Source organism: Electrophorus electricus, chromosome 14, assembly GCF_041902795.1.
Source record: "Electrophorus electricus isolate QZ-2024a chromosome 14, ASM4190279v1, whole genome shotgun sequence".
NCBI classification, from domain to species: Eukaryota; Metazoa; Chordata; class Actinopteri; order Gymnotiformes; family Gymnotidae; genus Electrophorus; species Electrophorus electricus.
The window spans coordinates 4,430,300-4,452,500 of NC_137510.1; the positions used below are offsets into that span (position 1 = coordinate 4,430,300).

The 22,201-nt window shown below is 46.4% G+C and overlaps 2 long non-coding RNA genes across 6 annotated transcripts in view; one reads left to right on the forward strand and one right to left on the reverse strand.

The window, feature by feature from the left end:
* Positions 1–5,807: 5,807 nt before the first annotated feature.
* Positions 5,808–13,697, reverse strand: LOC145651114 (uncharacterized). Of its 5 annotated transcripts, none has more exons than XR_014116793.1 (4): positions 8,336–13,697; positions 6,957–8,138; positions 6,531–6,772; positions 5,808–6,452 (listed from the first exon to the last, which is right to left on the reverse strand). It is a non-coding gene; the product is annotated as an uncharacterized LOC145651114 (long non-coding RNA). The 5 variants fall into 5 exon arrangements; XR_014116792.1 differs by having other exon boundaries at positions 6,957–7,059; positions 7,162–13,697; XR_014116795.1 differs by having other exon boundaries at positions 6,531–6,811; positions 6,957–7,059; positions 7,162–13,697.
* The window catches only part of LOC113587346 (uncharacterized), an 11,590-nt gene continuing 2,925 nt past the window's right edge, over positions 13,537–22,201 (forward strand). The window contains exons 1-2 of the long non-coding RNA XR_003411727.3: positions 13,537–13,643; positions 14,403–14,554. This is a non-coding gene — a long non-coding RNA (uncharacterized LOC113587346). The remainder of the gene's footprint in view (positions 13,644–14,402; positions 14,555–22,201) is intronic.

A 22,201-nucleotide genomic window follows, 5' to 3' on the forward strand; every position in this document is an offset into this window, starting at 1 on the left:
TACATAGAAGGAAGGAAACGGTCCACGCTTTTGATCCGATAATCGTCAGATCATCCCTTATCCCTGGTGATCGGGCTGCTGCGCCAGCCAGCTGGCCCTAGCTGCACCCACTCAGGGACATAAACCTGGGCCAAGTATCAAAGTTAGCCTAAATAAACATTTCAACAAAAACAAAGGTGTGATGCGTTTTATGTAATATTTAAAGACACTTTAAACAATTATTTCTTTATAGGTAAATAATTCCACTGAAGTGTTCCAGACTCTTGTTAAAATACCATTTAAAATCACAAGCTTTATGTATAACCATATATTATAAATACATTCCGAATAAAATCATAGGTCTATAAAGGCATGTCTGAGAACAGAAGTATGTTTATGAAATACCCTTTACGAGCGCATAGGTTCCATATATCACAGGGTTAAATGAGGTCATGCCCTAATTGAGTGCAACAATTAGGCTTTTAAATGAAAAGCCAATTAAGGTTTATTGCGCAGAGTGGATTTGGAGCAGGTACTGTGTGTGAAAGCTGCCAGGAGCTGCCAGGAGCTGCCATTAGTCCACCTTAAGGCTTGTTGCACATGCTGGAACTATCCAGCTCAAAGCAAGTGCTCGCCAACCTGCATTAACGTGTAATGATAGACGTATAGATTCATATAATTGGACAATTACACCTTAACAGGGGACAGATTTCAGTAGCAGAAATTATAATGGGTAATTGAGTGAAACGTTAGCCAAGGAGAGTGGATCGAGTAGGCTCACAGGCTCTAATGCATTAGCTCTGCCAGCAAGAGGCACCAGATCCTGGAGGACATCAAGAACATCTCCAGAGTTCACTCAGGCAACCAATCGAACAGTCCCCCCCTCCAAACACTAGAAAAAGGCACAACCACAGCCAGCCAGCCCCGGCTCAGTTAGCCTGAGCCTACCTTGGCAAACCCACGAGCAACAGAACGTTTACAGACTTTAATCAAACGCCGGTGAGACCAATTTAACTCCGCGGGTATTAACACAACGCTGGGGAGTCCAGGTTCCACGTCGCTGGCCCGGGTGCAGGGGCTTTTCAGCTGCTGTCCGGGCACTCCACTGCCTTGACAAGGCAAGATATCCCTGCTCTAACTCTCCCAACCTGCCTAATCAGCTCGACATCCAGCCTGTCATCGGCTGTGTCAGGGGAGAAAGCCTTCAGGTCTGCAGGGCGGTGGAGTGCTGAACCAGGGGTTATAAAACCTGTCTCCTCCAGAATTTTGTGATCTCTCTACTACAACACACCTACTAAGTCTGGTAATTACCCGAAGGCTAGGAGCAGGTGTTGGAACAGGAACCGACTAGGCACTATTTGATCTCATCACGGTGCACTGTGACATCTTAGGTCAGGGGTGGCTTCGCACATTAGAATATGATTAAAGGCCAGAAAATGTGTGCTGTCACAACATTTCAGGACGAATGCTGTCAGATGCATCAAAAATAGACAGCAAGTGCAAATTAACTTGAAAAAGACATTTAATTTTGTCAGGTTAACTGGATTTAGTGGCAATGAACAGTATGATTAATTTCCGTCAAAATTTGTTTTGAAGTGTGTCCAACCAAGATGGCAATCTTCTGCTGTCTGCTTCAAAGCTGGTTCAACCATTGGGGAACTGTATTTATTACCAATGCCATATACCCAAAGGAAGTTGGAAGAGCATCAATATGGGAACTTGCCTCTGTGTCACTTGTCTCTGGTGTCATAATCCAAAGCTCATACAACGCCTCCACCCGTCCAGCCGGGATTCAAAGCAGTTCTTCCCGGACTGTGTGGAGGAGGAGGAGGAGGAGGAGGAGGAGGAGTTGTGTTCAGAGCGCCAGCCAGGCTTGAGGATGGGGCGTCAGAAAAGTCTCTCTCCTCGAGGAGCAACACGGGACCACTTCACCTTCGTATTCCTTCGTATATAGAGAGGGGAGGAGAGGAGAGGAGAAATAGTAAGGGGGCCGACTGGACCCATTACAGGGCTGGATGGAGGAGCATGGCGACACCTGACACACTCCCTACACCCACGCGTCATCCTGCTGCCTTCACCTCGCCACTCGAGTGCTCACAAACGCACGGCAGCCTTATTCTCGCCACATCGTAATAATATCTTTTAAGAACATCTAGAATAATTACAGCCTAACATCTCGGCCAAGGAAGTCATTCACTAAGTGTACTAAAAATATGCCGCTGGAACCGTTACGTTAGGTCACTGGCGCCGGTCCACTGGAGCCTTATCCCACTCACTTCTATTTCATTTCCTGAAGTGATTTCTATCAGGGTGCACTGCAGATATACGTCGCCCGCAGATATACGTCCCCTGCGTGCTAGCCGTCATCGGCTTAAATACGGGCTGTGCCTTTTTAGCTGTGGGTGAAAGGCCCATATGTGCTCCAGGCCGTGTGTGCACGGAGTCCGGCGAGTCCGTCAAAATGACACTCGCTTCCTCTGAACTCTCCCTGACCCCCCATGTGCATTTTTCTCCCATGGCCGGGTGAAGAAGCGACGAGATCTAAAGGGGACTTGATGGATTCTTCAGAGTTAAAAGGCAAAGCGTACCGTTCGGAGAGGCCAGGGGCGGGGGTGAGGGGTGGGGGTGAGGGGTGGGGGTGGGGAGGGGATGGGGGGGTGGTTTAGGGGTGCTGGAGTCTGTCGCCACCCATGTCCCTGAAGCCGCCACCCCTGCATTTTAATTAGACGCCTGCCTTTCATTCGCGCATTAGCATCTGTAACATGGTTCCCTCTCCCGCCTCTTCCTGGCTTCTCAAAGTAACATGTCTGCTTAGGTCATGCTTAGGTCATTTGACCATCTCTCTCCCTCTCTCTCTCTTTCTCTTTCTCACCACGTGTTGCTGGTAGTTCTTTATCTTCTTCCCTCTAGAGTTTGTCTTAAAGGTCACGGAGGCCCGAGCGTGGAGAAGCAGCCAGCCCTCCGTGACCTCGTCTCTGCAACACCTCGAGCCGAACTCCTCCCAGCTTCAGCCTCATTATCGTCCCACCATGCGTCTGTGTTAGAAGCTGGCAGTAGTTAAAAATAATGGCCCCTGCACCCACACGCTCACCTAGCCATGATTAATATTACTTTATAAACGGCCTTTCATGTCAGTGTGGAGCGGAAGAAAGGTAATTTTTACAGAGAGATCCATTTCGCCCTGTTTAAATTTTTAAAAGCTACAATGGGAAAATATTGCTTTTATGTCAATGTCAGTGGCATATAGAGGCAAGGAAGTGCAAAAATAAATCATATGAAAGATAAGTGTGTGTGTGTGTGTGTGTGTGTGTGAGTGTGAGTGTGAGTGTGTGTGTGAGTGTGAGTGTGTGTGAGAGTGTGTGAGAGTGTATGTGTGTGTGTGTGTGTGTGTATGAAAAGCTTGATGGGAGTGTGTGCATGTCCATAAGCTGACAGGAGTGTGTGTGTGTGTATATATCAAAAAGCTGATGGGAGAGTGTGTGTGTGTGTGTGTGTGTGTGTGTGTGTGTGTGTGTGTGTGTGTGTGTGTGTGTCAAAAGGAACTGTTACAGTGAACTTTCAGGGTAGCAAAATAATTTAATATGGAGGCGATGGCACTGGAGCAAAGTCTTACTGAATAGTAAAGGAGGCCCATTAACTAATCCACAGGGCCGGTTCACCAGTACAGTGTTACTTCCCCAGTACAGTGTTACTTCCCCAGTACAGTGGTAATTCCCCAGTACAGTGTTACTTCCCCAGTACAGTGGTAATTCCCCAGTACAGTGTTACTTCCCCAGTACAGTGTTACTTCCCCAGTACAGTGGTAATTCTCCAGTACAGTGTTACTTCCCCAGTACAGTGGTAATTCTCCAGTACAGTGTTACTTCCCCAGTACAGTGTTAATTCCCCAGTACAGTGTTACTTCCCCAGTACAGTGGTAATTCTCCAGTACAGTGTTACTTCCCCAGTACAGTGGTAATTCTCCAGTACAGTGTTACTTCCCCAGTACAGTGTTACTTCTCCAGTACAGTGTTACTTCCCCAGTACAGTGGTAATTCTCCAGTACAGTGTTAATTCCCCAGTACAGTGGTAATTCTCCAGTACAGTGTTAATTCTCCAGTACAGTGTTAATTCCCCAGTACAGTGGTAATTCTCCAGTACAGTGTTACTTCCCCAGTACAGTGGTAATTCTCCAGTACAGTGTTACTTCCCCAGTACAGTGTTAATTCTCCAGTACAGTGTTACTTCCCCAGTACAGAGTTACAGGCAGAGCACGTCTTGCTTGGGTTTGGGAGATCAGGTGATCAGGCGCTGCAGCATGCACAGGAAATGCGCTCAACGTCAGGCCGCGTGACAGATAATGGGGCGAGTGAAGTGGTGAGCGAGGAGGGGATGGGAATGAAGGGTGGCTCTCTTTCAAACACACGCCGAACAAAATAAACATCCCAACTACAGCGGGCTTCACCAGAGTATCCTGACTTCAGCGGAGGCTGAAAGCTTTTATGTAGCATTATGAAATGTTTCTTGATTGCACACACTCACACACACACACACACACGGCACATTAAGTTAAACTATTACGGGGAGGAGGGTCCAGAGGTTTTGTTTTCAGAGGCCAACTGGCTAATGGTCAGAACAGGATCTGGTGTGATGTATCTGCCTACCACCTCTCACAGGCACAGGTTTACAACATCACTAGAGAGAGGATCCTTAAATTACAGTGCCAGGAATGATCTAAATTAGTTAAGTCCCCAAAGCACCTACAACTCAACTTCAAGGAAGGTTTGGTTGTGTTGTGTGTGCGTGTGTGTGTGCATGTGTGTGTATGCGCACACACACATCCAAGGCTTTTGATCAATATTGGCTATCCTGCTTGCTCTCAAATTGGTATTCACATTTCCACATTGGTCACAGCCTTTATAGAGATGAGGCAATACCCCAATAATTGGATCAAGACTCCTGTAAAAACCTTTCCAATATCTCGGATGCACTAGAGGTGCAGCAGGAGCCAGACGCATATGTTTACCACACTCGGGAGAAAGTACCGAACAGGGAAGGCTCTGAAGGCCATTTACAGACTAATGTCTGTGCACATCACAACTACGCCTGCCATGTCTTACTGGAGTCTTCCAGACCGTCCGTGTTCATAGTTATCACAGGCCTATCTGATTACACAGGTCAAGCCTCCTAAAAATAATTGTACCCTTTCTTTTGAAACTTTTACCAAAGACGTGGGATGAATCGCACGCACTCTGCCTTCCCTGCTGCGGCAGGCCAAATAAAAGGAGCGCTTGACGCATGGAGGCGGCTGGGATCAAACCACAGCCGTGCCACGCAACGCGCTCACGGCCGGTCTCGTCACCACGGTGCATTGTGGGACCTGACTAGTGGTGCCAAAGCCTGAAAGTAAACAAGTTCTGGAAGAGTTTTGGGTGGAAAGAAAGACGAGAAAAAGAGAAAGAAGAAATGTAGTGGGAAATATCCTAGAAAATATCGCAGGAAATGTAGGAAATAAGTATATATATAGTGGATAAGGCACAACATTCGATGGCGCTTTTGTTTTGTTGGCTTTTTAGAAATGACAAAGAGTTTGAATAAGGCAGACATCACATGCTCTGGATTAGACTTCTCTGCCAGGAGCTGCCATTAGGCCACCTTAAGGCTTGTTGCACATGCTGGAACTATCCGGCTCAAAGCAAGTGCTCGCCAACCTGCATTAACATGTAATGATTAATGTGTAAACTTCTTTGAGGTCACAGCTCATTATAGTTATAGTTATAGTTATGGTATCTGGTAAACCAGAAAGGAAGAGGAAGAACAAGTTAATTTAAAAGACAGATGCTTTCAGATTCGACTGAGCACTGTAGGTTTATTAGAAGGATAATCCAGAGTCAGGCAAGGGTGGAACAGCAGAACATGTGAAGCCAATACATACAGGACAGGGAACTGGTAACCAGCGATCAAATAAGCAACCAAACCAGTTAACCAACAATCAAATCAGGTAACGCAGCAACCAAAGCAGGTAACCCAGCATTTAGATGTGCATTTACATTTACAGCATTTAGCAGACGCTTTTATCCAAAGCGACTTACAAAAGTGCTTTGTCATTTACTCATATAATATATCCTAGTACAGTACAGTAGGTTAGAATGAAACATACCAATGAACTAGAATACTGTAGAATACAGGGATGAATGCTGATACCTAGAAGTACAAAATACATATAGGTCTATCTTGAACAATGATAAGTGCTATAAACAATAAGTGCTAGAGTTTGTAAAACAACATAAACAATACCCTACAGTAGGTACTAATTTAGTCAGTCAATATGGGAGCAGTGTCAGTTGTCCTTTAAATATTCTGCAAATAGATGGGTCTTCAGTCTGCATTTGAAGACAGCAAGGGACTCTGCTGTCCAGACAGCAAGTGGGAGTTCATTCCACCATCTTGGAGCCAGGACAGAAAATAGTCTCGATGCTTGTCGTCCATGAGACCTGAAACAAGGTATTTCAAGCCGAGCCATACTTGACGTTCGAAGTACTCGAGGTACGGATCGGGCTTTGACCACTGACCTTATGTATGAAGGGGCTGGTCCATTTTTGGCTTTGTAGACAATCATCAAGGTTTTAAATCTGTTGCGTGCAGCTATAGGGAGCCAATGAAGGGAGTGCAGCAGTGGAGTAACGTGTGAAATTTGAAAGAACTTCGGAAGTTGTAGAGGTTTGATGGCTCTTAGAGGAAGACCAGCAAGTAGCGAGTTGCAGTAGTCTAGCTTTGAGATCAGAAGAGACTGCACAAGCACCTGGGTGGCTTCCTGCGAGAGAAAGGTCTGAATCCTTCATATGTTACAAATCTGCAAGACCGGATTAGATTAGAAACATGAGTTGAGAACAACAACTGGGTGTCCAAAGTTATGCCCAGGCTACGGCCAGCTTCGGATGGTGATACCAGGGAGTTCTCAAAGGAAACAGTGAGGTCATGGTAAGGCTTAAGAGTACCTGGGATGAACAGAAACTCAGTTTTACTGGGGTTGAGCTTCAAGTGGTGGGCTGTCATCCATGACACAATGTCAGTCAAGCATGCTGAGATACGCCTGGAGACCTGCATGTCAGAGGGTGGAAAAGAAAGAAATAATTGTCATCAGCATAGAAGTGTTAGGAGAAATGATAAGAAGATATTATATCATCAAGAGAATGAGTATACAAAGAGAAGAGAAGAGAAGAGAAGATGGCCTAATGTGGAACACCAGTGGAGAGTCTACACGGTTTGGATGTGGATCCTCTCCATGTCACCTGATAGGACCGTCCCTCCAGATAGGACTGAAACCATCTCCAAGCAGAGCCAGTCACACCAAGCCTGGAGAGAACAGAGAGAAGAATGCTGTGGTCACTGTGTCAAAGGCTCCTGAAAGATCTAGAAGAATCCTCCACCGGCTCTCTGCAGTCTTTAGGAGAGTGGTTGAGGGTGAGGTCAAATGCTGTCAACAGCGGAAGGATGCAGGAGGAATGCAGCTTGTCTGATGGAAGGTTGAAGTCACCAAGGAGGATGAGTGGATTTCCTTCAATGGGGAATTGACTCAGGAGGATGTCAAGATCATCAATGAAGTGATCTAGGGAACCTGGAGGGAAGTAGATGACAATGATAAGAAGTTTGGTGGGGAAAGACATGGCATGAAATTCAAAAGAGGAAATGGAAAGAGTAGAGAAGTAAAGTGGAGTGAAACGCCACTCTCAAGACAATAGTAAACCTGTGCCACCACCCCTGCCAAGACGTCTCAGAGAATGAGTGAATGAAAAGGCAGAGGACAGGGCAGCCGGAGTCGCCGAGTTCTCAGGGGTGATCCATGTTTCTGTCAGAGCCAGGAAGTGTAGGAAGTGGAGGGATGCTAGTGCTGAGATGAAGTCATCCTTCTGGACAGCAGATTGGCAGTTCCAGAGCCCTCCTGCCACCACGATATGTGATGGTGCCGAGCGTTGTGAGTCAGTGAGGTTGCTGAGATCTGTGGGATATGTGGACAAAAATTGAGAAACACATTTCAGATGCTTGGTTTGTGGATGTATGAGATAAAAAGATTAAGATAATATGAGAAGATACTTAGCTGAGTTTCTGAAGTCCTGTAGGTGAGATGTAGATGAACTGATCAAGAGCACCACCAAACCTTCTTGAGATGTTGATTACCGCTACAGACACATGTGTTGTACTAATTTAACTCAATTCAATAAGTGCTGAGCCCACCCCTCAATTCACACCTAAGGCCAGGGTGAAACTACACCGGTAATAAGTAATTACAACTAACAAGCAACTAACAACTAGGTTTAGACAACAAGCCTTGAATTTCACAGAATCTAAGGCAAACGTAAGTGAACTCAGAGCCTACCTTAACCAACCAGATGATAATCCAACAAGACAAACCAAAGCACACTGAGTCATCCTAATTTAACTCAGTTCAATAAGTGCTGAGTCAGCAACCAAATCCCAAAACCCAGCAACCAAAGCAGGTAACCCAGCAACCATAGCAGGTAAGGGTAAGATGAACACCCTAAACAACAACCAAAACAGCTTGGTGCAAAGGAAAGCAAAACCAGGAAATGTAGTTTTACAGGTTATTTACAAATAAGAAATGTACAGATGATATCAAAAGCAAACAGGGCATCATGGTTAACAGTCAGACATGGGTAACAAAGATATATTCCCTGATTTCTGAATTTTTCTTAATCTTATATTCTCTGAGTTACTTTTGATAATACTCTGAATTATGCTTTGGTTTTGCTTAACATATGATACAGCAAAAAAAGATAATTCTAAACTGGTATCTAAACTGAGTGAAAAGGGACCAATCAGGATGCTGTATTTGCAAAAACAAACAAAAAACTCATCAATCCCCACTAAACTCCCACTAAACTCCAATTAAACCCCCACTAAACTCCCACTAAACTCCAGCTGCAGTTCAGACATGGAGTTCCACTCTGCCACTGTGCCTCACGAGCCTGGGGCTCAAGTCCTGGTTCAGTTCCCCTGACTCCACCCTCTACCCTCCATTCGCTTGGAGAGGGTGACTGCCTGCCTCGCACCCTCCATCTTCATCATTGCCACCAGCACCATCATCATCAGCAGGAACGAGCAAAAGCACAAATGTGGCCGCCTCAGCACGGGAGCTCCAGGGAATGCGTCTGACTCGAGGCCGCTGACACCACACCTCAGCCGCAGCACCCATGCGGGGGGTGGAGGGGGGGTTGTCTCCCAGGATCAGAGACTTAACGTGGGGACACTTTGATCCCAGGGGTCCTCTGCTTGCCTTGGTGATGGACGACACTCCAGGCCCAAACTTGCCTACCCAGGAGAAAACACACTCCCTCTCCCAAGTGTACCTCATCATTGTGTTCACGTGCTGCAGGAATTTATATCGCTGTCAGTTGGATTTTTCACCTTTTGCTGCTTGCAGTGCAGGCTTGATGCACCGAACAAAACGTGATCCCCAAATTTGGGTTTATCTGTAGTCTGACTGTCTATTTCACCTGCTGCGAACATACTAACAAAATGATACACAGTCTGATACACAATGACACACAATTAAGTGATCCAATTTATTCATGTTTGCTGTTGTGACAGGACACAACCCACTCTAAAATATTTATACAGTCCCCTCGTGCATTAACAAAAATGGCGTGCATGAGTGAAGGCTTTTCAAGGTGATCATCACCATCAGAGAGCTTTTAAAATCCAGTCCTGGTTTACACAGCTGCCAAACCATGGCGTGAGTGTGAACCCAACTTAGCTCAAGAAATGACGTAAGGGAAACAGGCAGGCAGGCACACACACACACACACACACACACACACACACACACACACACAGCGCCCTGAACTGTCTATTTTATTTCAGATGTCAAGAGAAGCTTCCTGCTTGGCAATATTATTAAGCCTGACACATTATTTGTGCAGGAGAGACAGGCTCTGTCTGATTTCACTTATGAAATGTTAATATATTCATAAGGAAATTGTTCTCTTCTAATCTTTGACTGAGACACTTATCACAGAGCCCTGCTTGATTCGCTGCCGTGCTTACACCGTATTTGCTTGCAAATACGAAACTGGCATTTCAAAATGCTAATTCCTCATACATTCTGGTCCGCTTGCTCCAAATGATCACTTGTCCAAGATACGAAAAAAAATGTATATATATGGGCTCTTTAAACATTTTGACTTTAAATCAGTGAACCTAATCATATTTCTAAGCTACTTTCATTGTCTTCTGAGATAGAAAAGTATGATCCCAGTGGCCTGCTTTATCAATAAAAAATCAGAAAAATATAATATTTAATACTTTGCAGATTTCAAAGGCCAAGTTCAACTCATTTTCAAAAGATTATGCTTCCAAAGCCCCGTTCGTTAGGATATTATGGGATGCAAAGAGAGCACATCAGGAATTCCTTTAGCCGACAGAGTGGGGCTACGGGGACACGTCGTTCGTGTGTGTGTGTGTGTGTGTGTGTGTGTGTGTGTGTGTGTGTGTGTGTGTGTGTGTGTGTGTGTGTGTGTCAGACACTCACTGCTAGTCTTAGCATGGAGCTCTTACACGGGCCAACGACACGGCAGCTCCCTGGGGGTACAGAGCGCTTCCAAACAGAATATTTAATAAAGCTGAAAATAGCCAATCAGAAACATTCACACGCGTGTGACAGACATGACTTTAACAAGGATATAATTACCTATTTTCCCTGGACTTTTTTTCCCCGCAGGATATTTTAATAAAAAAAAAAAAAAAATTAAGTCTTGGCAAGACTCCAGAATGACACTACTTTATACGCGCTAAGAGTAAATAAATAAATAAATAAATCAAACAGATGTTTTGCGGTCTGACTCCAAAGGGTTCGCTAGCTGAAAATGACTTTTTCGACAGTTGCTACGCAACTGCCGAGGCGGAATCCAGCACAGTTATTTGCACAGCGGAGGCGGCAGGATATAATAAAGCCGCCGGTCGCTCGGCGTGCGGGCGCGGTGCGACTGCATCCCTTCCCTGCTCGCGAGAGATACCGCTTGTGGCGGTCCGGCATGCGCGAGAGAGCACCGGAGCGCTTACGCACCGGTTTGATGGTCTGTCCCTCAAACATCGGCAGTTTCACACCCACCCGCCTCCAGGAACGTTAAATAGTACCCATTCACCCCGCGAAAAAGAAGAAGAAAAAAAAAGCTAATGATTCTATCAGTTAAATTTGGTTTGTTATTCTGATAATTATTGTCTTTCTGGCAAGGAATGTGAAATTAATATAGTGAAATAATTCTAATAGTATTAAGTGCATACAAACAGCAATTGCTCACACTGAAGAGCTTCCTTCTTCTGCACACACCCTCAAACAGCACTCCGTCTCATTTCCAGGGAATCGAAACATACTTCATCACACAAGAGAGAACCTCCATGCATATTGCAAGTCCTTCAGAACACAAACCTTCGTATGAGTGTTGACAGACACAGGAACACGTCTGCAGAAAGACACAGGGACAGGTCTGTAGAGAGCGTGTACATCTGTGCCTCTCGCATGGAAACACCCTCTGTCTCAGGCACGTGTGAGGACTGTAGCTGCTGTAGCCAGAGACTCCAACAGGACCACATTCAGCTGGAGCTGGACGCTGGGCCTCAGAAAACCCATTTGTGTGGCAAATTTGTAAGAGCAATTTAAAACAGGACTCTGGAAAACGTTCATTGGTTGCATGTAGCATCACTGGTTGGAGGCGTGGCGCAAACCCACTGACACGGAGCAGGCTGATGCTCTTACAGATGGCGTGCTGGCATGTCTGGCATGGCGCAGAACCGCGTGGAGTGGTCTGGCACCTACCGACAGACAAGGGGAGAGAAAGGGAGCGTTTGTCTCCAGTCTGCTACCCTGCTGCTCTGACAGGGCGCGCATTGCAATTGACGTGGCCCAGAGGAAGAGGCTCCATGAGGTGACAGCACGCCATCATCCACACGGCTTCCTGCAGTGTGTATTTATAGGCCAGCCAGGTCTTCACACACACACACACACACACACACACACACACACACACACACACACACACACACACACACGTCCAGGAAGAGGCAAGAGACACACACATGACTAGGGCTTGCCTAAGTGTCAATAAGAACATCACAGAGGTGTCAAATTCTGATTCCAGCTCAGATTCTGAGTCTTACACGTGATACTAAGACAGGAAGGTCTGATAAATACATGGTTGATCTGCATGCATGCTCAGTGGTTACAGTACTGGACTATACAACCACATCACAATACAACCTGATCACAATACAACTCCACCACAACACATGCTTTTTTGGGGACTGGTTTTTCAGTGAAAGCCAGTTCATAATTAATCGGTGTAGGTGAAAAACAAAACAAAATATCATAACTCTGGACTATATTTTGTCTGGATATCAATCATTCATCAATACAGTTTGTCAAGGATAAACACACAAAGCCAGTTCAACCTAATTCATACCAAAAAAAGCCCTCATTTCACTCTTTTAAGCAACCCAGATTGTCAGACACCAGACGCCGGCTGACATTTGACTTTGTGTGGCTCTGAGGCAGACCGCTACACAGGACTGAAGTAGGAACAGACGAGCAAATTTGAAGAATTCGGCGGTTTTAGCTCCAAAGCAATTTGATCATCTAAACAGTTCAGAGGCTCACATTAGGCCAGACCTCAGGGAGACGTCGAGGGCCACGGCACGCAGCAGGCTCAGGAGCAAATTGGCTTAGGAGACATTATATTTCAGAAGACCTTTTTTGTTGTTTAATGGCCTTGACCTACACGAGTCCCCTTACAAATGAAGCCTTTTTCGGCGATAGCACTAAATAAAGAATTCATGAACTCCATTTGCGGCTATGCACCGCTAGCGCTAATTATTTCACAAAACACAGTTAAGGCTGTTTCATTCCCAGTCTGGTTTCCACGATGCTGTTAAATCTTTCATCTTTAATTTTTTTTTTTTTTAATAGTTCTTTTGAATGCAACGAAATTAGAAATATGAACAAGTTGAAGTAGAAAGTTCATAAGCCATCAAAATAAGTTATTAACACCATGCCAGCAATATTAATTGAGTTAATTTCTGAGTGTTAATGAATTTTAAAAAAGTCTCCAAAAAATGTCCCTCGACGTTAGATGAAATTAGTTCGATCGAGTCAAAGAATCCTTGAAATTTTAAAGTGAACAAACAAGAAACACAAGCGAACTGGCAGGCCTGCTGTGGAGAATTACAACTTCCAAACCCTAACCCTAACTCTACCCCTAAACAGAACCTTAAGATTTCTTGCATATTCTATTAAACAACATAAAAATCCTACAGCTTAGGTTTGTTGTTTTGCTGTAGTGTTGATTAAAAAAAACATAATTTGGTTCTATCACATGACACATAGACTCCGAGGGACCCACGCGGTAATGGCGTCCGTCGGTGAGACGAAAGGCATCCCCGAGCCATGACCGCTGTCGCTTCTGTTTTAAGATGTGTATGCATGTGTGCGTGAAAGCGAGGGCAACCACGGAAGAGACAAAACCCCGGACTGCTCAGGCGTCCATCGTCGACCCCACAGTCTGCGAACTCGTTTCGACCCTGGCAGCGCATCCTACACAGGCAACGGAGCCGATCACCTCACCAACGCGCTTCGTTACCTTGCTAGACTGGATGCACATTTTTCAGGACTGAAGGTGAAGAATTTCACAGAGCACAAAAAATAATTTAACCATAAGATCTAGGCTGAGTTGGCAGGAAACACAGCAGTCGCTTTAGCGGTTTCCTGAAGTCCCTCCCATTTGATATTACTCAAGGAAACGAATCCTCCGGTGGCAACAGGTGTGTGCTGCAGCAGCCCGAGAATGCTTTTACACGTGATAACACACACTAATCGTGTTCCGTATGCTGCTTGGTAATAAATGTTGATCATTCACAACACATCGACACATTAAACGTAATCCCAGTTTTTAAAAGGTTATTTATCAGCTTCAGTAACATCAGGGCAGATACATACAAAATACATACGTTTATAAATACATAAATGCATAATACAAACGTGTGTATTTTAAGCCTTTAATACTGCAATTATCAACACAGTATTTTTATGACTCATTCATTAATGCACAGGATATTTCATGCTCTTTTTTTCCAATGTTAATGGAACAGCAAAACGGCACTTGGTCCTGGTAACCGCCAAACTTTACCAGAGCCTCTGTCACTTTTCACACGCTCTGATTAACAACTTCCATGTTTCAGGACTTTAATCCTAAAACAAACTGGAAATGCACAGGATACCCCACCCTCCCCCCTCAGGTTTTGCATGTATACAAAATCCTATGTTACAGTTTCAGACCTCCAATTAAGCACCAGGGTGCTGTGTTGAGGGTTAAATTATTTAGACGGCTTTTCCCCAATTAGTGTCACTCATACCTTGTTACAAAATTGAACTACAGCTCCCCAGAAACATGGTCACATCTGCCTGGGCCGGCGTGCTCCTCAACAGGAAGTAAACCCTGCCTTCGTGACGTGCCGCCAGGGCTGGATGTGGAAAAAAGCAAACGCCGACTGACACCCAAGACAGCTACATGTCAGCGCGGGGTTGCGGGTGAGTCAAGCACCACTGTTCGGGTTCCTTGGGTTTTTGGGGTTTTTTTGCACAAAAGCCCCAATGCTTTCAAACAGTTCTAAGCTCATTTCGGAGCCCAGTTTTTAATCAAGTCAAACCATGGCTTCGCATTCTAATTAAAGCCGTGTTTCAGTGCTGTTCGCGCCGTATGTTTAGAAAAGAGACGTCGTTGGTGCTGGCCCGATCTGGCAGACACGGAATTCTCCATTTCTGGCAGATTCCGTCAAACAAGCATCCGCAGACGACCGTCGTGAAGAAACACGGCAGTGCCATTAGCTTCCCGCCAGTCGCAGGCTTCTGTGGGAAATTGGACTTGTTTGTCAGTTCAAGCTCCGTGCCCGCGCCTTTACAGCAGATTTCCTGTTTAATTGGAATCTGCCCTTCTCCGTGTTTGGCACCTGGGAGCGTGACAGTGAGGCGCCGGGCGGTCTTCCGACAGCGTGTGATATGGAGAAATGACACTTCCGAGGTTTCATCATGCTTCTCGTCGGAGACTGCTCCCAGAACGTGCATCCGCGGACGGGCCCGTGTTAATGACGGCCCCTCGCGGATCGTCCGCGCCGTCTCTCGAAGAGCGTTAGCACCATGACGTGACGAGCGGCGTCACGGGGGCTTGTGAGAACAGGCACACAGGTGCTCGTCACCTCAACCTGACCTCCGTTTGCAAAAACACAATATACACAAAGCTTTAAAAAGTACATTAGAAGCTCATAAATTCCTTCTTATGGTGTTTTTATGATGTCATTTGATGGCATAAGACCTCGTGTGTGGGTTTTTGGTTCTGTTTGTGCACACACGCTCCGTAGGCCTGCGTAGAAACACAGAAGGACGTGTGTGGTTTTGAGCCTCTCCCGGTGTGCTACTGGCCAATAATCACAAAGACATGAAGGCGTCAGTGCAATGTTTCTCCTGCAATCTTTCTTTGTGAAGTCAGGTCTCAATAATGCTTTGAAATGTCCCATTTTTTAAAAAAAAAAACAACAACACTGCATCACATCCAGGAAAAAGACACCATTTCTTGACAGTCCAGGAAATGCTGTTTTTACCAAAGGCACTCACACATGAAAAACAGTGTTGTGTATTTGTGTACCACAGAACGAGATGAGTTTTCCTCTCCTGATGCAAGTCTGTGGTATCTGAATGTACCAGCGGGGCCGTGCTTTATGACAGACTACACATGCCGTACTACACACACCCGGCATACACAACCCATCAAGAAACGTCGAAGGGCTTCCAGAAACTTCCTTAGCTCCAAAATCCACATCTCCATATGCTCCATCCGTCTGATGATCCTTCCAAACTCACGAAAGAACATCTTTATGCCCCTTTGTTCTGTCCAGCCTCCGATACAGTCAAGAGGGGAGAGGAGACCTGAGTCTCCCCGCTCCCGTGAGGGTCAGAGCGACAGCTCTGCGCGGCCCAGCCTGCAGGGGGAGCTCTAATGAGAGGATCCTCTCCCAGTTAGCCTCACCCCCCCTCAAACGCCAGTAAAGACCAAGAGCTCGGCACGTACAGAGTGATGCTTCCCTGTCGGGGGAACGTTGGTCAGGGACAGCAGTTTCAGAGACACACGTTAACAAAGTCCAGCTTCACCCCGGCTCCAGGCCAGACGGCTCCGCACGCGACAACCTCCGGACGCTGACAGGAGGAGGCGAGCCGCTCCACCGCGCAGGTGTTTGTTCGAAAATAACGCAAGCTGTGACACACGGGGTCGTGCCCTCTGGAGGCGGCCGCTGTGGGTTGCCTGGGATTGGTACTGCGGGGTAATGAGCTGTACTGCCTCCCCGAAGCCGACCCAGGGCGCATCAGAGAGCTGGCAGACGGGGTGGAGGGGGGCTACGTAAAGAGTCATGTTCTGGCTGGCAGGAGCAGACAGGTTTGTCTTACATCCTGGCTTCATTCCACTGGGAATGACAGCTCCGTTCATGCCCCCTCAACCTCATTACCCAGAGATAGACTGGCATAAACAAACCAGTCAGAGGCGGGGGTGGGGTGAATTAGCTTATCGCCCGGTCCTGAAAATCGCTGTGTCTGACCGTCTCGTGCAACACGCGTGACAGGACGGCGCAAAGGTGCTAAAAACACGTGGGCCGGAAACTACCGTTGCAGCTGAGTGTTTTGCTCTCTGCTAAACATAGCTGTCTTCCCGCGAACACAACAAACGTCTACGCTTTAGAGCAACACTCTGGCGGATGGTGCTGGACAGAACGTCTGCTGTGGGGACAACATTTCTGAGAAATACACCACTGGCCTGTCGAGTCTGTGGAAGTTTGCAACATTGTGGTCTGATAAAAGCTACTTCTGTTGCGTGAGACAGAAAGGGCCACCCATGCCTGAGTGACTCGCTGAAAACAGAAATAAACGGAACATCTGCTGGTAGGATCCTGACACAGATGCTAGCGTGATGCTAATCAGGCAGGAATTGAGGTCAGGGCAGAACTTGGTGGTGGTTTCCACATCTGCTGTGGTCAAATGTTCTTAATGTTTTACTAATCCTAGCTTCAGAGTTGAGGGGTTTTTCCACACCATTAAAAGAAATCTATGCTGTAGGTTTCCTTATAGTAAACCCAACCTGATGTGGCAAACTGATCCTGAATACCAACTGAGAGACATTATATAATCTTGGTTGATTAAAATTAAGTTCCTCAATTAATCATTAACAAATTAATGTAATGTAATCACATAGCAGCACTGCTTTGATATTTTATATAGTTCCTTGCCACTTGTCTGTCAGGTTAATCAGCTGTGTTATTAGTAAACTGCATTAAATCATTAAGCGCGATTAAAGTTTTTCATGATCTCTGAAATCCAGAGAACCAGTGAACACACTTTAGCAACATGGGGGCACATTCCTCCGCAGGTCAGCGTACGACAGCCGAGACTCTCGCCTCTTGCGTTTATTTACTCGAAAACATGGCCCATCTGTTCTCTTGCCACAAGGCAGCCAGCACATAGTCTGAAGTACGACGCCCACCAGCATATGACGGAGCCCAGGATAAGGGCATCAGATATGGTGTCAAAGGTCGAACGTGTGCGAGACTCATTCTACAGGAGCAAGGGGAACAGGGATATTGCAGGATTCCGTGGACATATCCGTGGACCCAGTTCCCGCCAGCGGACAGTTCACGAGAGTTGTGCGGTGTTGGTCAGTAGTCTGACGGCATGGAATCGCTGGTGACGTCTGGCTCAGCTAGGAGATGCCAGGGACCTGGAATGGCAGGTGAAAGTAGCACGGGAAAAATTACGCCGCGTCATAGCGACGACTTGAAGCTTTTTGCTCCAGCTAATTGCCGCACTCCCAAACAAAAGCTGGCATCATCATTTACCAAGTGCAGACAACAGCATACGCCACACCTGTGGCACACGGAGACACAGCACATTCTCATAACACCACAGGATGCTCCACGGGCCGTGCCGCTAAAATGTCACACGGTTTTATATGAGATGGTCTTTGTGTTTATAAGGAGTCTAACAATTATCCAACACATGGGCAGTGTTGGTTGCTCAGTTAAGGTTAAGGTACTTGACTTGTAATTGGAAAGTTGCTGGTTCAAGCCCCACCACTGTGAAGCTGCCACTGTTGGACCCCTGAGCAAGGCCCTTAACCCTCAAGTTGTATGCAGTCCTAATTGTAAGTTGCTTTTTACAAAAGCATCAGCTAAATGCCTTAAAAGTAAATGTTAAAGCGCTACAGAAGCACAGAGGATCTTAGACCTTCAGAGCTTGTTCTCTTCCACGTGTCTGTACAAACTCGTAAAAGCCGATACAGCAGTCATTGATAGCTATCAAAACACAGAATTACGTATGCGCATTGATACTGGGTGTCACGCATGACGTACGGCATGCTCCTGAAAGCTGATACGACTTTAGACGCATGGATTTACCCATATGATCCTATTCGTCACATGACCTCTGATGGCTGATGACCCCTGGGCTTCTGGGTGTGTTCAGCTGTTGTAGAGAGTCACCCATGCATTGTGGATTCTTCAAAATTCCCATTTAGAGTTGGAAATTCGATTTTTGAAACGCCAAGAGCACGGAGCTTAACACGATGCTGCATGTGTACGTGAGAGACGCATGGTAATTCATGACCTTATGAAGCATGCTGTAGGGTGTGTAGCTTTAATACAGCGAAACAAGGCACAACCTTTCCCAATATTTGCCATTTTTAATGAGGAACACAACAGGTTAAAAGGTGAGTGAGTTGTATGAAATATAATTATCTCAAGTATTTTTGCTCAGTAACTGCAATATTGGTTAGAAACATCACTGATCCTGATTTATACATATTTTTTGATAATCATGTACTTTTCTTTACTTCTGAAATTTACCCTGTAAAACAAGCTAATAAGAAATATGCCTGTATAGAATACACTCATGAAATAGGTCTGTGTGAAACAGCTTCACGTCTTAGTTAACTTTGCCACGACATACCTATCAAATGCACAAGCACTGTGTACCTTTGTCTAATTGGATGTGACAAAGAGAATATTTAATCTGTGGGTGGATTAAAGCCATCAGCCGGGGTCATATGGACATGAAGGTGGCAGAGGTACTGGCAGAAGGATGACGCGCATGGCGTTTCAGATACTGTGTTGAGAACTCCAGGAGAACTCCAAAAGAACTCCGGCTCCACCATAAGGGAGTGGTAACAATTTCAGAGGTTGCAGATCACAGAGAGGGAGTAGTCACACACACACACATGCACAAACACACGCGCACACACACACACGCGCACACACACACACGAGCTCACAACACACGTACATGCCCACACATGCACATAAACACACGTACACATGAGCGCACACATACACAAACACACGTGCCAATGCAGACACACACACCCATGCACACACACGCACACACACACACAGGAGTCAAGGGCTAATAGGATATGATGGGATCCTTCATGTGTCCCAGGGCCAATCCGTGAGGCCAATCCAAGGCCTCCCTCACCTCGACTGCCAGGGGTTGTAGCACATCTGAGAGGTCTCGGGATTAACGCTCAACCCCATCGGCGAACATTAGCCATTCCCTTTTAACAAAAGACACACCACAACTCCAGAAGGAGCAATCTGCCCCATTGCCTCTGAATTATTCAAATCCAAAAATTTCACAATTTCATTGGTGGAAGGAGTGTATTTGTGAAAGGGGGAGGGGTCAAAAAAGTAACTAAATAAAAATACAAGAGAAATGAAGGTGTTTGCAGCAGCAGGGGTGAGTTAAAGGGTTGTTTCCAAGCAGACGACCTGAAGTAGTTTATGTGTAGAGGAATTGCAATTTGTCCCCAGAGGTGTCGGTCCAGAAAGTACAGAATCCAGGCTTGTCTAGTGATAAGTGTTTACCCCACGCTGTGCACAATTAAACCAGGCCGTTCTCTCTCATGCACGCTCCCCTCTGCAGACTCGCACTCTGTCAGCAGTGGAACCCATTTCTCCTGCTTGTCTGGTTTACGTTTGCTCAGGTCTGCGTTTGGCGTGAGCCAGGACGATTCTGGCTCTCTGTCCTCCCTCCGCCAAATCACTTGCACGCAGACTCCATGATGGCGCGGCTAGCGTTTTACGCTTTCCGCCCGACGACTGACGTCTCGTGCTGCGGCTGACGGTGCTGTGGTGGCTGCGAAAGCATCGATGGTTCGGCACAGTCATTAGTGAAATGACGCACTGTAACAGGGATCCGCCGGGCTGGAGTGGACTGTGCGTGATCCGATCACGACTGGATGGACTTGGAACAGGCGGGAGGCTATAAAACGTAGACGCGAACGCATGACGAGCATCGGGTGTCGCATTGTTGTAACGCCGAGCCGTTTATGAGCTCAGAAAGGTCATTTGACGGCACTGTTCTTCACCCCTACGCAAGCGCACTGGCTTTTGACGCATATAAAGGCCCTCCGCTGGCGGAACAAAAATTCGGTCACGTTCCTACAGAACACAGAAGCGGTTCAGGCGTTACGCCCTTCTCTCCTGTCTGAGAGCAGACGAACAGACCCATTTGTCTTTATTTATCTGATTCTGGACTAAATGGCCTCTCGCGCATTATTTGCAGATAGGAGCGCACACAGCAGAAGGCAAGCACCTCTTTGTCGGTGAGAATCGCTGCGATTCATTGAGACGTAAAGCTCACACTGTCAGCATTGTGGATAGCTTTAGGGAGGGGGAGCGCATATAACGTGTGAACTTAACCGAAACTAGCGCCCCCTTTTTTTTTCTTCTTTTTTTTTTTTTGCCCCGTTGCCACGGTGAATTAAAAAGTGCGAGTGCTAATTAACTCAGAAGGGGGGGGCACTAGACAAACCGGATCGGTCTTGTTCTCCTTCAGCCGCCCGCTGACAAACACCCAGGATGCACTGGTAATCGCGCCATCGTAACCGAGCGCCGGGGTCTTCGTCTGCACCGGTAGGGTAGCACAGCGCCACGCCGCCAATAGCGAAGCAATGTCAGAAAAGCCCCGTCTTACAGCAGCGTCCAATAAGAACAAAGGCTCAGGCCTATCTATGACAACCGGTCTCTATGGCGATGAGCTTTGATGAAATATAGTTCAAGGGGAGGGTACTGGGGTTTTTGTTTTTTGTTTTTTTTTTTTGTTTTATTTTTTCCACCCCGCCTGCATCCTTTCCGTTCATAAGTGGCGTCAATAAGCAATGCTTCTTTTCACCGGAGAAGAATTAAACTCGCACAGCGTTTGTGCACCATAGGCTATGCAATGCCCGTCAGAGTGAGGAACTATTGAAATGAACAGTGGGGGAAAAAAAAAAAAAAAAGCACTCTAAATCGGCATTCGCGCGCTAAGAGCTCGAACACGCGCTCGTGCGAGGGCGCGTGAGCGAGGAGCGCTTTGTTGGAGAGTCGGAAAGCCGTCTGTCTTTGTCTGAGCCTGGAACCCAAGACAGGGGCCAAACAGCCTCACAAAATCCTGGGAGAATCGGGGGAAATCTGAAAGCGAGAGGTGGGGGGGGGAAACAATATAACAGGAGCTCGGGCGAACGCGTCGTCTGGAGACTTCCGTGGCTTTCGCTCTGAAGTTACTTTGAGGTGATGTTTAAATTTTGATGTCATCTCCCCTCAAGTCAAATTATATCAAAATTCGGATAGAGTGAGTCTGTGCCTTTCAAATCGATACATTCATTATTTAGCGACACACACACACTCGCTCACAAAATGGCAAAACCCTGCACTGTAAATTTAACTCTGTTATTTCTTCTCCTGTCATATCTGCTTTGTCTTACTGACCAAGCTATAGCCTTTATAAACAATAATCATTTTAATAATAATCAATAATCACTGCAAAGAGACAGTAATTCTCTAATGCATTATCAGAGTGAAGTAGAGAGAGAGAGAGAATAGCAGTCCTCGATTTTTTCATGTGTCTTGCTAATGTAACTTTGCCGGACAGCACAACCACAGATGCAAGGCAAACCCGCCGTGACCTGGGTCACGGTGCAGAGAGACGTCGCCGTACACACTCCTCATTCGCTTCTCCGCGTGCACAGTTGCCTCCTCTCACAGCTGGAGTCCGCGTGGAACCTTGTCAGAGGATTTATGGGATAGATTGGTCTGACACACACACACACACACACTTTTCCCGTTTTGATGAAAGTGTGTGCTTCCCGCCGGGAGAGGACTG